We start from the raw sequence: 14,615 nt of genomic DNA, 5'->3' as shown, positions 1-14,615 counted from the left end.
GCGGGTGCTAAGCAATCACACTGGGTAGCAGTGATACTACAAATAGCTTTTACGGAAGCTGTTGCTTACAGCTTCATGACCCATAATTTGCTGGGTAAGATGTAAGCGTGTGTATGTAAAATAAAGATATGATACATTCTGAAAATGCAGTTCTTTCCATGTCTTCAGAAGCAGTACTTCCAGCCCCAGCTGAAAAAGGTGAAATCAGCTGGATATGTTTATTTTCATGCTTATTTAGAAAACCTTTCCTTACCTCATTACCTGCCTCTGGTGCTGGGAGGTTTGCTTGGTAGGTCTGTTTTGATTAAGGAAACCAACAGGTGCCTATCAGAAATTGTCATCTTTGCTCACTTTGCCAAGTTCTTAAAAGCTGCTGCTGCTGTGTTTGCTGTAGATGCCACAGATCTATACATTGCATTTGGTTGTTTCAAAGGCTGTTCTGAAAGCATAGCTAATGAGGTCTCCATGTGTATGGACAGAAAATAAATAACAGAATAGACAGCTGGGAGTTTGTATTTCACAGTCAAGTTACAAAGCAGGATGTCAGAAGGTACAGAGATTACAGTAGTTAAGAAGTTAGCCTGGGCATGCGATCTGCCATTGTATCTGGTACCACTGCATGGAGACCAGCGAGATCAAGTCTTCAGTATATAGGGTGCTGCTTTTATTCATTTCTGAAGCTCTGATGAGATTTGAACAAAATCAATTTTATACTTCATTGCCATTTAAATAATTAAGATCTCCCAACATCTAGCAGGTGTTGATTTTTCAAAAACTGCATTTTTTGAAAAAGTATCCCAAACTTTGTTGTGTGGTTGTTTCTAGTAAGTGATAATGTGGCACTGGACCAAAAGATGAATCTAGTGGCGGTAGGGCTAAACCTCTGCTTCTGGTTATTCAAAATGGCAAGGTAACAAATAGATCTTGAGAGAATGAGCTGTTTTCCAAATCTTTGGCAGTCATTTGCACTTTCATTATTATTTTTTTTTTTTTTTTGGAACTAAACTGAATTCAGGAAAAGAGGAAATCTTTTATTTTGGTAGGAGAAGGACAGACAGCTGCTTAGTGACCTGCAGGCTTATCACTAGACTAGGAGCTACCTTCTTTACATAGAATTAGATTTTCTTGGTGATGGTGGGTTGTTGTTGTTGTTTTTTAAGCTAGTGAAGTGTTGAAGTGTGTTTTCGAATCCTAGTGTTAGCTATTTTGACTTTATCAGCCAGTCAGCTGAGTGATCACCCGTATTTGTAGTTTGAGAGATTTTTCTCAAGCAGTTGTATTAGGGCAGACCAGTGATGAATGGGGTGTTCAGTTCTTTCTGAATATAAGGTGTTAACCTGTACAGTTCATTTTGTAGTATGCAATGCACTCACTTTGTGGTTCAGTTGAGAAATACTGTGGACACTGCAAGTCCCTTTCTTAGCACAAAGATAGCCTTGAAACTTTCCAGGGAATTAATGCTATTTTAGGGCATACCAAGCTGGTATTCCTCACTTTCAGCATGTTGATAAGACCACAAGTGAAAAACTTTCAAGGTAACCACAACATGCTGACTGACCTTGTGCATGTTCCTAGCTTCTCCTAAAGGAAAGTTCATTAACTGAGACAAGCTTAATGGTTTAACTGATTTTGTGAAGCAAAAGCTGAGAGCACACCTGTGGTAGCATACTGGGTTACATAAATATAATTGGTGTATAATTGATGGAAATATTGCTTCTTGGTAGTAATTGCCTTTAAAATGAACATAGAAATCAACAAACCTGGCCAGACACCTTAAAGGTAAAATCCATATAAAATCAATTTAATACTACGCATGCTTCTAATACCTCTGGAAGCCAGAGCATTGTGATAGCTGTCTTTAATCTGTCAGAGATGAAGTGTTTTAGTTCCAAACTCCTGTTCTCTGTGATCTTGAAATGAAACACCTCTGCAAGGTGAGGGGGTCTTTCTCTTTCCTGTCGAATCACTCATCATTTTGGAAATTCTGTTTGCAATAAGGCTGTGTAGATGACTCTGCTGCATTTCTAAAGGACCTGGATATGTTGAGCTCTTGCACAGGAAATCAGAAATTGTGAACAGGTTATCATGCTGTGTAATACTCCATCAGCATTAAACAGCCAGACTACATCATCTGAGTACAGCTGTAGGTCCAGCGGTTTTTCCTGCTGGGTCAAAAAAGTTGAGAATCTTGGAGCTGGAAAAAAAAAAAAAAAAAAAAAAAAGATTTATTTGGGGTTTTAAGTGGGGTTTCAGGGTCTTTTAAAAATCTGGATTTACTTCTCTGCTCCCATTTGTAGTACAACCCAGAAGCAGCTGTTTTGCCTTAAGTGAGGCTGAGTGGTAAAGACAGGATCTTTTCAGCCAGCTTTATTGCTGGAGAAATAGCATCAAACTGCACCCTGGCAATGTGGGATTTTTGGCTGTGTTAAAAAACAACCAACCAGCCCTGGGTCAACTGGCGAGTGTAGTTTAGAGAGTGGCTGAAGGAAGTGTGTTCAGATTGAGGTCAGGAAGGCATGTGTGGCTAGCAATAAGGGAGGTGTGTAGATTGAAGACTTCTTTCAACCCGTTACACTGCTGAGGGTTTCTCAGTGTGAAACCACACCCCAGGATGCTGCAATGCCTGCACAGAAGGGTCTGGTTATTTCGCTGAGGGGTTCCTCCCCTTGGGTGGGTATGGCTCTACAACACTGAGGTAGAGAGGTTACAGCCAGTGTCACTTCCAGGAAGCATAACTGATCATTTAAAATAGCATTAAAGTATTTTTTGACAATATGAGTCATACAATGTTTTTATGTCTACATATATAATCAAATATCACAGCTTCAAACTTGCAGCTCATTCTGTATTTGATAGTCTAATTATGCCATCTTCTGAACATGACTTCCAAAACAGAAGGGAAAAGAAGGTGGGCATCTGGCAGTAGTTTTCACATACTGCATATTGTACACAAGAGGACTGCTGCAAAACTGGGCCTCGTCTTTAATTCAGGTTTTCCTTGATGTTACCAAAATCTCCTGCCTCCAAACTAGGAGATCCCTTGCAGGATCTTGAAATAGTCTTCTGGGTACTCACTGGGCTGCCCTTTGAACTAGCTCACAATACTGCTTAATTTGCTGACCTAGAAAACAAGTTTTCTTATTATTTCTGGAAAAATGCTCAGAACATTACTTGAAAATCTGTGTTCTTATTTGTAAGAAGATGCATTTAATTCTTTTTCCCAGGCATAGTTAAAGGTAAATAATTGTACTAATCATAGGTTTTATACTTTAAGAGGAAATGTATTTTTTTTTCATCAGAAATTGCCTAAACGAATTTCACAGTTCAGGTGACAGCTTCCTCCTCAGCTGTGTCCTGCAGCTTAAAACCCTTCCTTGTTTTGGTGTCCTTTTCCCATACCACGTGTTGGTGTGATTTCATGCTATGTGACACACGTGTTGGTGGCATGGGGTGTACGTCACTGCCTGCTTCTGCTCTGCTGAAGTGTGCTTGCTTTGCATAACCCCGTTATTCTTCACTGCGATCAGCGGCGACCCAAGTGAAAAAATCTGCTCTACAGCCCTCACGAGTCTGGGATAGTTTTGGTGCAACCATCACCAAAATCACACTGCTTTCTGCCAGCAGGGAAGGGGCTTCCCCATGCATAAGGAAGTACGAGTCAAGAGTGCCTTGGTCGAGTGTCCTAAGCCACGTGGTCCTGTCAGCCAGGGGCTGGTGGAAATCCAGAATCACAGAATCATGGAAAAGACCTTCAAGATCATCAAGTCCAACCGTCAACTTGACCTACCAAGTCCCATCACTAAATCATGTCCCTCAGCACCATGCCTGCACGTACAGAATCACAGGATCATGTGTGGGGGGCAGGAGGCGAAGGCCTGCTTTGAGGCGCGTGGTGGCAGCGCACAGGTTTCACTGTGGTATGCCACATTCCTGTGTCTCTGCATTGGGTTTTCAGGTCCAGCCTTGGTGTGATGGGTGCCAGAGGTGTGTTTCTGAAGGACAGGGTGCTGGCTGGTTGCAGGTCAGAGAGGGCTTGCTAACATGGCATTGTTCATCAGGACGGGGGGATCCCAGCTCTGCCCACCGTTAGAGAGGCAGGACACACAGGCCCCTCAGAGCCCCTTCAGTGCACAGCATGGGCTGGTTTGGTGCTCAGAATTTGGAGCCTTCCTGTGTTTGAAATAATTTGGGAATAACTGCTCAGCTCTCAGTTCTCTTCCCGCTTACTTCCCTGATAACGTTTAAACACAAACAGTCCACCAGCACTACCAGTGGTTTGGGGTTTACACGTATTGAACATCAATAAAAATACACTCGAGCTTCAGCCTGAGCTTTCTCCTTTTTCCTTGATTTTTCTTTTATATTTTTTTTCTGGAAAGCCACCTCTCCATGTCTTTAGCATTTCACTTTCTTTGATTTGGTAAAAGAAGTGTTTTGTATGTGTGCTGACGCTGGTGGGCTCCGCTATGTTGTCCTTCAGTGTGAGCCTCAGAACACCTCAGCTGTAGCTTCTGCATATCTGTAGGTTTCTTTCCCCAAGACATCAGGTTTTCCCTCTGCTTTCTTTAGATTGCCCTTCCAGATGGCCAGCTCTCCTGCAGCCCTAACCACCCCCAGGCCAGGGCGCTCAGCTGCAGCTTCTCAACCTGAAAAGGTCATAAATACATGAAGTTTGTGCTTTTCATTATGTGAATGTGGCAGGAGGAGCTGCCTTGTCAGCATGCTCCCAGGGGGAGGATCTGCACTGAAAGGTCTGCACAGCGGCGGAAGGAAAAAGACCTTTGAGGGCAATGTCCCTGGGCTAGACACTGTTGGCTTGGAGTCAGTGGTCTCAGAGATTGTTCATGCGTCTGATAACAGCTCGCTGTCTTGCATTTGCCTCTTCCTTTTCTTCCTCCGGTGCTGTTTGTGTTGCTGAGTTGCTGAACCTCAAAGCTGCTCAGAAAAAGCACCAGAGGTTTGTACCCTTTTTACAAAACACCCCAGCCATTTCCTCACAGGCTTCATGCTTGAGGCTGGCGTTGGTAAGAAACAGAGCAGGAAGGAGACGTTTTGGGGAGATGAGGAGCTGTGAGACTGCAGCTCTTCTCAGCTGTAATATAAATGAATTAAAGACCTCCCTTGTGACAGTAGGCAACGTTGTCTTATTTTGACCCGTACTGAAAAGGTGGAGTAGTTCAGGTGTTCCTGCGATGGGTTTGCATCACTGTGACTGTGGTGGTGGATATGCTGGAGCTGCAACCAGTGCTGGGTGTGGAAATAGGCTTACACTGCAGGAATGACTAAGGCGATTAGGGAGCTGCATGAATGATTAATTTACCCTGCTTTTGTTTCACTTTTGATCCCAGGCCCTCCATAAAAATAGAAAGCATTTCTGGAAGACGATATTTTTAAAATATAAATTAAGGCAGTTGTAGTAGCAGACGGCTTTATTACACAGATGCATACCAAAACTGCTCCAAGAGGAACAAAGTTAAAAATCAGTTGCTGCCATACTTCTGTAACATGAATATTAGAAATTTGTGGATAAGTAGTTGCCAAATACTTTGCAATATGAATATCTATTTGCATTTTAAGAGGGCAATATTATTATCCTTCAAATAGGATACACAGCGAAATAGTGGCAGTGCTTTCTTAATAACCCTCTTTTAAGCTCAGTTTAGAGAGCATTTGTTTTGTTATTAAAATTACTCCACATATTTGAGACAGACTTCAGCTGTACAACGGCCTAACACATGCTAGACACATATTGATTTTTTGTCTTAGACCAACGCTTCCCTTGGGCATCGTATTATTTATTCATAAAGCAGAAATGATGTCTGACAGGCAGTTAGAGGGGTGTATATCTCTAGTCCAGAAACAATGTGAAAAGCTTTGCAAGGACCCCAAGAAATCAATGTGCTGATGCTAAAGAGCAGCCTTTTAATTCTGAGCACACATTCTTGCAATCGTTCAGTGCAGAAAAGGAAATTTAAATAACAAATAGTTACTATTAAAACTGCAGGCCTAAATTTTCATTCATCTTTATTCCAATTATCCGAGCCAAGGTGGAAGTAGGCAGAGAAGGCAGATATCCAAGCCCAGACACCTTTAAGTCATAAAGCAGGATTGCCACTCTCCTAATTTGCTAGTTTGTATGTAGATTTCTGTTAGAAATACAATATTTTTATCAATAAATATTTAAAACCCCAGCATTGTTCAGAGAGTCAGAAATTCCCAAAATCTGCGTGATTCAGAACCACTTATTCTAATTGAGTATTAGACTGATGTCTGTACAGCAGATTAAAATAATAAATAGATGGTATTTTTAGAATGGGAGTTGAAATATTTTTATAAGCTGATTGTTGTGATAGACCTGTTTGAAAAAAAATAAGGCAAAAGGAAATTTCTGCTGATTTTGTTCATTCAGAATTAGATTGCAGCATAGTGTCAAGCAGTATTTGCTGGTGGAAGATGCATTTTATTTCCAAAAATGTTTTGCCCACTGAAAAAGAAAAGATCAAACTCATGCGAATTCTTAAGAAAATTCTTACCTGACTGTATATGTCTCTCTGCAAGGTAAATGCTTGTGTAATTTTAATTACTGAGGTCATATATTTGAAATGAGATAGAGATCTGAATATCTTGTCAAATCAGGTCATTACAGAATTTGTTTGTTTTTATTTAGAACACAGGTAATGAAAAAATTGCACGTCATCATGTAATTAAATATTTCATCTTAATGTGTAAGCTCAAGGGAGCTGAACTAAATTTGTTCTGGCATTTCTTGACTCTAGTATTTGGCATTGAACCTGAAGGTACTTTGATATATAGGTTTGGGAGTTCTGAAATTTGTTTTGCATATTTTGAGAGGGGAGGGGAAATATAAAAAACAGAAACAATAACAACAGGAAACCTTTCCTCTCTATAGACTTGAAAGTTACTGTCTTTCCCTTGGTTAATACAAGGGTGGCATTATTTAAAGTGAAACAAGGGCACATATTAACCTTCTGAAGCTAAGAAATTAATGTGTGTTCCTTAAATTGGTTTGCAGACCACCTTATAGTTTTCCCCTGGGGAGGCTTTGACCTCTTCAATCACAAAACATCACAATAAATGAAATTTTAAATCACTCAACTGGGACAGCGTAATCTCTGTCCAGCTAGAATATGTAGGACTGCCTGAAGCATGCACGCTTTCTTTTTTTATTTTTATTTTTTCCAGGAAGTGGTATGGCCTTAAAAAGAATGAAAATATATGATAGTTTAGTGGTATCTTCTAGGAAATCAAATATCTGAACTTTCACATGCAGTGTTTTGGCGTATGAAGAGATGCTACAGTGTTTTCATATGACTGTATTTTGTGGATTTGGAAATCTTATTTCATTTGACTTGATCTGAAGAAATTGTAATAGAAATGACCTTCTTCTGGGCTCTTGTTGCAATGGGCACATTTTTTATGGTTGCTATCTGATAAAAACATGAAGTCACAAAAATAATTTGTTTCTGAAAAAGGCATACATTTTGATTTGCTCTTGTCAATACTTTTGAACGCTGCCATTAGTTTGCAAGAGTTACCATGTATTTACAAGCAGGTTTCAAAAACCAAATTTACTGCACAGCATTAAGAATATCTGAATGTTAGGCTGCAACTTTAAATGTCAGTTTTCCAAACCGTTAAACTAGAGCTGTAATAATAATTCTTTTAATCTGCTTAGATAGATGATAGCTGGTCAGTTAATAAAGTTTGTTCATCCAAAGCTCAACCACATCTCTCTGCCTCTCTGAACTCTATTTTCTTAATTTAGTTCTGTCATTACAGCTGTCAGGAGCATAACTTTTTGCTTTTGAGAGCAGACGAATACACAGCCCCAGAACTACAACATGAATACATACATTTTCTGCCTCACCAGCCTGGAGTGCTCTTCAGGACACTCAGATGGAGGATGTCTGCAGTGAAGCTGGTCACCCGAGGTCTCCCTGTAGTCGGCAGAGAGAAGTAGCTACTTTTAGGACATGGTCCATTTAACCTAGCTGGGAAGCTTGTATGATAAGCTTCATCCTATAGGAGACTTCCAAGGCGCCGTAGTCTGAGGGAAGCTTGGGTACCCAGTTGCAGGGAGGAATTCAACGCCGGCCGGGCTGAAACATGCACATTTAGTTATTTATGAGCTGCCAGGTCCTCATGGGAGTGCAGCATCTCCATACAAGTCAGTGGAGATGTAAAGCAATGCCTCTCTCAATGCCTGAGCTATTTGCTGCTGGCTGCTCTGCTGGATTGCCCACCTCAGAAGACTGACCAGGCTGGACTGGGTGCAGTTTTCTTGTTCTCAGCATGCTGGTCCTCAGTGCGCTCTTCCAGTGTACAGGACAACAGCATGGTGGCAAGCTAGTTTGTTACCTACCAGCTTTCCTTGTGGAAGAGTACTAAGCAAAATAACTAGAGGTGATCCGTATTTTGTTGGTAAGGTTTATCTAATTACAGTACAGTGAAAAGGCTTTGCTCATTTTTGTGAAGTGTTCCTGAAATTGCTTTCTTCTGATGTTTTGTTGGAACTTTAAATGTCAAGTAATTGATCTGGAAACTGCCATTAAAAACTTTGTAGATGGAAAGAAGATGTCTTCTGCATTTTTCTACTTTTACGTTTTTTTCTCTGAACAATAATTTACCAAATATCAACATGTTTTTGTTGAAATACCTTGCCTCAAACAAAACAACAGATGTTTTGGGAGGTCATCAGACACTAGTCTGATTTCACAGGTTAATTAGATAAAAGGCAACATTACTGTTGAGATTGTTATCTCCTGAAAGTCAAACTTGTTTTAAACCCAGATTTGTTACTGAGCTCAGACTGCCCCCAGATTTCACTGGTTTCTTAACTTTGCAAAATGGCTGAGCTAAGGCGAAAACGGAAAAAATATTATTTGAAATATTTTCCAACAGAATTAAATAGCAGGTAGAACATATGTAAATAAATAAATGTCTAAAAGACCAAAACAGTCGTGGAGCACAGAAGTTTCTGGCTCTTGCAAACAGGTATTTTAGGAGTCATTAGAAGATAGTAACTCATGAAAACAAACAACTTAGCTAATGGTATTCTGGGTTTTGAAAAACAATTGTGAACTATAAGTCATGTTTCTTTCATGTTTCATAGGGATGCCCATGATCATGAAACAATGCCACTTCTCTGTCCACTACCAAGCATGGTCCCCATAAAGCCTGTTTAGCTCTTACTTTACTCAAATGTGATGTAGTTTTCATTTTCTTGTGAGTATTTCAGTAAAATTCATCACTCTCTCTTACAATAATAATAGGAAGAAGCATCCTGATTTCATATCCAGAGCCCTTCTGGCACATCTATCCATAAGTCCCTCCAGTTCACTTGTGATACCAGCTTCATCACTGACTTACCATGTGTTCAAACCAGCATCTGCGTGCTTTATTCTTTTCTGTTACTAAGTTAAGGATGAGCTCTGAGCAGACATCAACACACTTAACCTAATTTTCTCCTTTTAAATCCCTTCTTAATATCTCCTCTGCCATAATCCCTAGGAAAAAAAAATAGGTTAGTGATGAGTTACAGCCACTGCCTCTTGTGTTCACTGATGCTGCATCTTTGTTTCCTCCTGCTTCCTTGTGAACCATCTATATCCATTTATTATCCTTTGTTTTATGTTTGAATGTGACCCACAGAGACAAGAACCATCTTTTTGTTCTCTCTCAGTACAGCCTACAGTGTGCCTGTATCCTGTCCTGTGACTCCTAGATAGTACTGTAACGTATCCAAGAGAAAATAACTGTGATGGCTCAGTGCTTTGCTACTTCCAGAGGCTTTTTCACAGCACTGTGTGAGGAAAAGGACTGCTATTATCATATAGCAAACATGAAAAATGAAGACGTGCCTTTAATAAGAAATGTTCCAAAAATATTTCTATTAATTTTGAATGTCTGAGCTGAAATACAGACTATCTTTTTTTTTAAGGGCTAGCGGCATTTTTCTTTATTCCGTATCAGCTCTCCCAAGGCAGATCTCCCAGCACTTCCATTTGCAGGTGCATGCTCAAGACTGCTGCAGGTCAGGGGCTTGGGAAATGGGAGGGTTGAGTGTAGATGGGATGTTTGCCTGGTGTTTTTGCAAGCATCCAGAGGAGCTCTGTGACAGAAGGAGGCACTGAACCTGTGTCATGAGTTCAGTCATAACCCTTCCCTTCTTCAATCTCAGGTCTCCTGCCACGTTCGTTTTATGCCTTCCAGATTATGGAACTAAGGCAACATGAGCTAGTGGGGTGAGGTGGGCAGGCTGGGGACTGAAGACTGCAGGTCTCTGCAGGTGCATGGTGGATGGTGGGCTGTGTAGGGACCCTCCTTTGCTTCCTTTCTTCCATTTGTGAGCAGGGCTGAGACACAGGAGGTGGATGGGTGGTGGCACTTGGGAACACCAGAAATGGGAGGTTTCAGATAACAATAATAATAATACAAAAATATGAATGATTTTTTTAATATAAAATACCTCACTACTGTTGCTACTCAGTAGTTTTATTAAAATGTAAGTTAAACGTCAGTATCTTTTATCATTTCAATAACTGTTATATTAATGGTAATAACACATTTAGTCAACAAATGTTTATTGAGGGACAATAGGTTTCCTGTAGCTCGCATATCTTATAAAAACTCTCTAGTGTGCTGTTAAATGCATTTGCTTCCTTTTATTGAAATGTAGGGCCTACACACAATACATCCCAGTAAAGGTTGGGGGGGGGGGGATACAGTTTTAGTTACCATTTAGGGTAGGAATACTGTAATTGGCGTTAAACCTATTTTTTAATGTCTCTGCTGGCAAATCGGGGTGTTGTACTCTTATTACAAAAAATTTTATGGTGTTCCCTTTCTGAAATCACACTGTCTCTAAAGGTATGGCTTTTCTGGTGGACTTGAACTTCATTATTTTAAATGTCACTGTCTGTGACACTTTTGAGACAAGTAGCGTATAGCAAGGAGAAATGCTAAACTTCCTTTTCAGTGGTGTTTTGTCTTCATGATGTCTTTAGACAAGCTGATGCTTTCTCTCTGCAAAGCAGGTGCTGTTCTAAGTCAGGGTACATCTTTGACATGGAAAATGTCTCCATTTTTTGCAGCAGAAATAGAGAATGTAACCTTGGCAGGTTAAGTTATTGGAAGAGGGTGAACTGGGGTTGCTGGCTTATGCTACCAGGAAAGTTAGTGAACAGGAAAAGTGCATAAACATTACTTAACATGTCTGCTATTTGTCACGTTGCATGTCTGTATGTGCAGGATCTTCATCTCTGTGTGTGTAATGCATTTCTAATTGGCACTTGAAGAAACACAGATAGGGCTACAGTACAGCACTTTTTACTGGCGTGAAAGAGGTAATTGGGGGAAAAGTCAAAATGTACAAAGCTCTAAAAATACATGAAGTAATATATTTCTCGCTTATTGAGGAAGTCATAAAGTGGCTGTGGAAACACAAATCATTTAACACCATAAAATCTGAAGTCATAGTTCAGGCTCTTCAAAACTGAATTCAAATGTATTTGAGAGGGAGATCTCTAAGATGTAGCAAAGTTAATTTCTTCTTGTCTTCTTCTCAGAGAGTCTGAACTGCCATGTGTGTCGACATTTGTAGATCCTTGTGTATAGTTGAAGAGGAGTTCAGTGCTGGTGGGACTCCACTGTTGGGGACTTGCCTGTCTGCAGACACTGTCAGCAAAGTTGCCCATTACGATGACATTTTCCATGGTGTGGTTGCTGAGTGACTCTCAGCTGGGCTCAGACCGTCAGTTCGGTTTAAGCAACCATGTGGTTGTACCAGCTGTCTCCGTTGTGACTTGACCATCCCATTATGCTCAGTTCTGTGATTAAAACTTCCTATATTCTCTTCCAGTTATTTTGTACACTGTATAACTTAACTGCTACTTGGGAGTTTAGATTGACTAATGTTAATCAGTTTAATATCCATGTATTACTTCTTCAGTTTTTCTAAGGAAAGTATTTAGCACTGCTTACCCGACATGACCAGGAAATGGTGTGGGCTTGGGCTTTCAGCCTTATCTCTGCATGTTCTTACATTGTGTGTTACGAGACTGTCTCTTGTGTATTAAAAGACTATAGCTATCTGAAGCTATCAGAACTTTTTATTGTATGTCCATTGAACAAAGCAAACTGCAAACCTAGCATTTAATATAAACTTTCTTCAGAGCTGCTGATGGACTCTTTTTTTAGAGATAGTGAAACTGTAGTCTGCAACTTGCTTTGAGGTAGCTGGAAAAGATGATGGAGAAAAATCAGTCCTATCAATATGCCATCACTGTGTTTCCTATTTAGAGGCTCTTTAAGCATGCCTTTGAAAGTGATTGCCTTAAAGCTTTTGATATTCTTGCACTGCAAGAAACTGAGCAACATTTTCAGTACTTATTCACAGCATATATTCTTGGCACATATTCCCGCAGTCCACACCAGGCAGAAATCCCCCTTGAATTAAATGGGCTTTTTGCCTGACATAGTCTCTTGTTCTAACTAAATTAGCAGTAGTAGGCTTGAACTATAAATTATTTTTTTTTGCTCTGGGCAAATTCCCTAATAATTACCCTCCACTAATAAATACTTCACCATGTGAGTGAAATACAAGATCTTTTGCTTTTAATTCTTAAAACTCAACAACCATCTTTATTACAGGACTGGTTCTGTTGGAAGAAAAGTTTGGTTTGTTTTTACGGTAAGAGAAATCACTATGAAAAACAAACCTGGGGGTATAATTAGGACATTTCCTTATGACACTACTACCTTGCGATATGTGAAATTTGAAGTTCTTCCCCACTGAGCACCTTCTGCATTAGAGGTTGAGTTGGCCAGTTCTAGGAGGGTTGGATTGCTTTTTTAAATGCTTTCATTTTCCAAGTATGCATTAATATTGACAAGAGGCTGATTCATGCTAGACTACATTTTTAATACGGATATAATTCCACCAGGAATCAGGGTAGTGAAACGTGCTGCATGGCAGCTGGCACAACATTTTTAATCAAATAATAGATTCCAGCTGGTGGGGAGTCAACTGAGTTCTGAAGCAGACGTGACTTAATGCAGACCTTCCTTATTTCTTCAATAAAATGCATTACCTTTGCATATTAACCAAACGTAAATGGAGAAGGGGAGGTGAAGGAAAGCAAATTCATAGATTCAATAGAAATAAAATAAATCATTATAACCTCATAAGGCAAGTTATGCAAGGGAGAATATGGGGTCTTGCATTCTGTGCGCTAAATTAACTTGAACTCTTCACACATATCCACACATCAGAAAATGATTTCTGGTTTGCAGGTGTGCTTGTGATTATTACCAGGTTCGTTCTCTGTACTCCGTCCTTGAACTTTGCATTGGTGCACTTTAACTACATACTGCTGTCGTTGTCAACAGGAGTCATCTTCACGTTAGTTGTTGGTCTCCATGCTGTACTGAGCTGGCTAAGTCACGGCACTGTGGTTTGAACAGTTAACCTCAGCAGCAATGTGTGGGTCTGTGTGGGAGTGACAGAACTGAATATTGTTTCAGACAGTCCTTCTTCAGTAATGTCATCCTCTCTATGCACACTAAAAGTATAAAGGTCTTGATGAAATTCAGATAATGAGGATCTTATTGATATGTAGAGCTGAAACAATGTAATTCTGCTTCAAAGCCAAATGTAACGACACTGAAAAGGTTGCCACATATTGAAAAATGTCAAATATCAAAAAATATTGAAACAGGTGTCATATGTTTTTTTCTTTTCTTGTTAGTTTCTTGTTAGTTTAGCTAAGCATGAAGTCAGGACAAGCAACTTGCTCATCACTTGATGCTTGCAGAGGCCTTAGTGCCTTCTGTTGAAAGAAATGGCAAACAACAGAAAAAGAACAAGCATTGTCTAAAGCTTTCTCTTCTCATAGTTTTGTCCTTGTCTGGAGGCAGTACACTGACCAGTTGTCTTTCTGTTATGTCACTGTTGGGCATTCCTTGGGGAACGAAGATGAAGTTGAGTATTGCCCCACCAGCATCAGCAGGGTTTCATCAGGAGCTGGTATTCCAACGTCCTGCCCTCAGCTGAGAAGTGTGGACACTTCATAATTCTCATCCCATTAGCTGGAGCTGCAGAGACTTGGTATTTCACACAGTCTGGTCTGAAAGTAGAGTATGAAAAACATGAGAGACTGTTTATGAACTGAGTGATCCCCATTCCCTCTCAGTTCTGCTGAGGTCTCTTGTTTGAATGAGGAGCTGTTGCATGACAGCAGGATCAAATCTGCTAGAAGTAGTCAGACATCTTTATGATAAGCTTAAAGTGTGCTATAAGCTTTTATGTTTATTTATTTATTTTTATTTATTTGTATTATACTAATAAATATATTAGTATATTTATTTTTTAAAGTGTTTTTATTTTTCTGTTCACAACTTCATCCTCAGTAAAGTTCTGTGGAAGAATACTAAGGAGCATTTTTATGTAGATGGTTACAATTAGCTTAAATCTGTTAGTCCTGGCTAGCAAGAGAACATCGATTTCAGTGTTTGTGCGCTGCCTTCTGACAAGATGTAGAAGTGATGTGTGAAAAACAAAGCTAAATTGGTCTCGTAATTTCAGGAAGTGTCCT

General features: G+C 39.9%; 1 protein-coding gene across 3 annotated transcripts in view; it reads left to right on the top strand.

Moving 5' to 3' along the window:
• Positions 1-14,615, top strand: part of PAG1 (phosphoprotein membrane anchor with glycosphingolipid microdomains 1) — a 112,998-nt gene that overhangs the window by 26,112 nt on the left and 72,271 nt on the right. The window lies entirely within an intron of this gene.

The sequence above is a fragment of the Anser cygnoides genome, chromosome 2 (genome assembly GCF_040182565.1).
Source record: "Anser cygnoides isolate HZ-2024a breed goose chromosome 2, Taihu_goose_T2T_genome, whole genome shotgun sequence".
Taxonomy (NCBI): domain Eukaryota; kingdom Metazoa; phylum Chordata; class Aves; order Anseriformes; family Anatidae; genus Anser; species Anser cygnoides.
The sequence above is the reverse complement of the archived record's forward strand: the minus strand, read 5'-3'. Positions and strand labels throughout refer to the sequence as shown.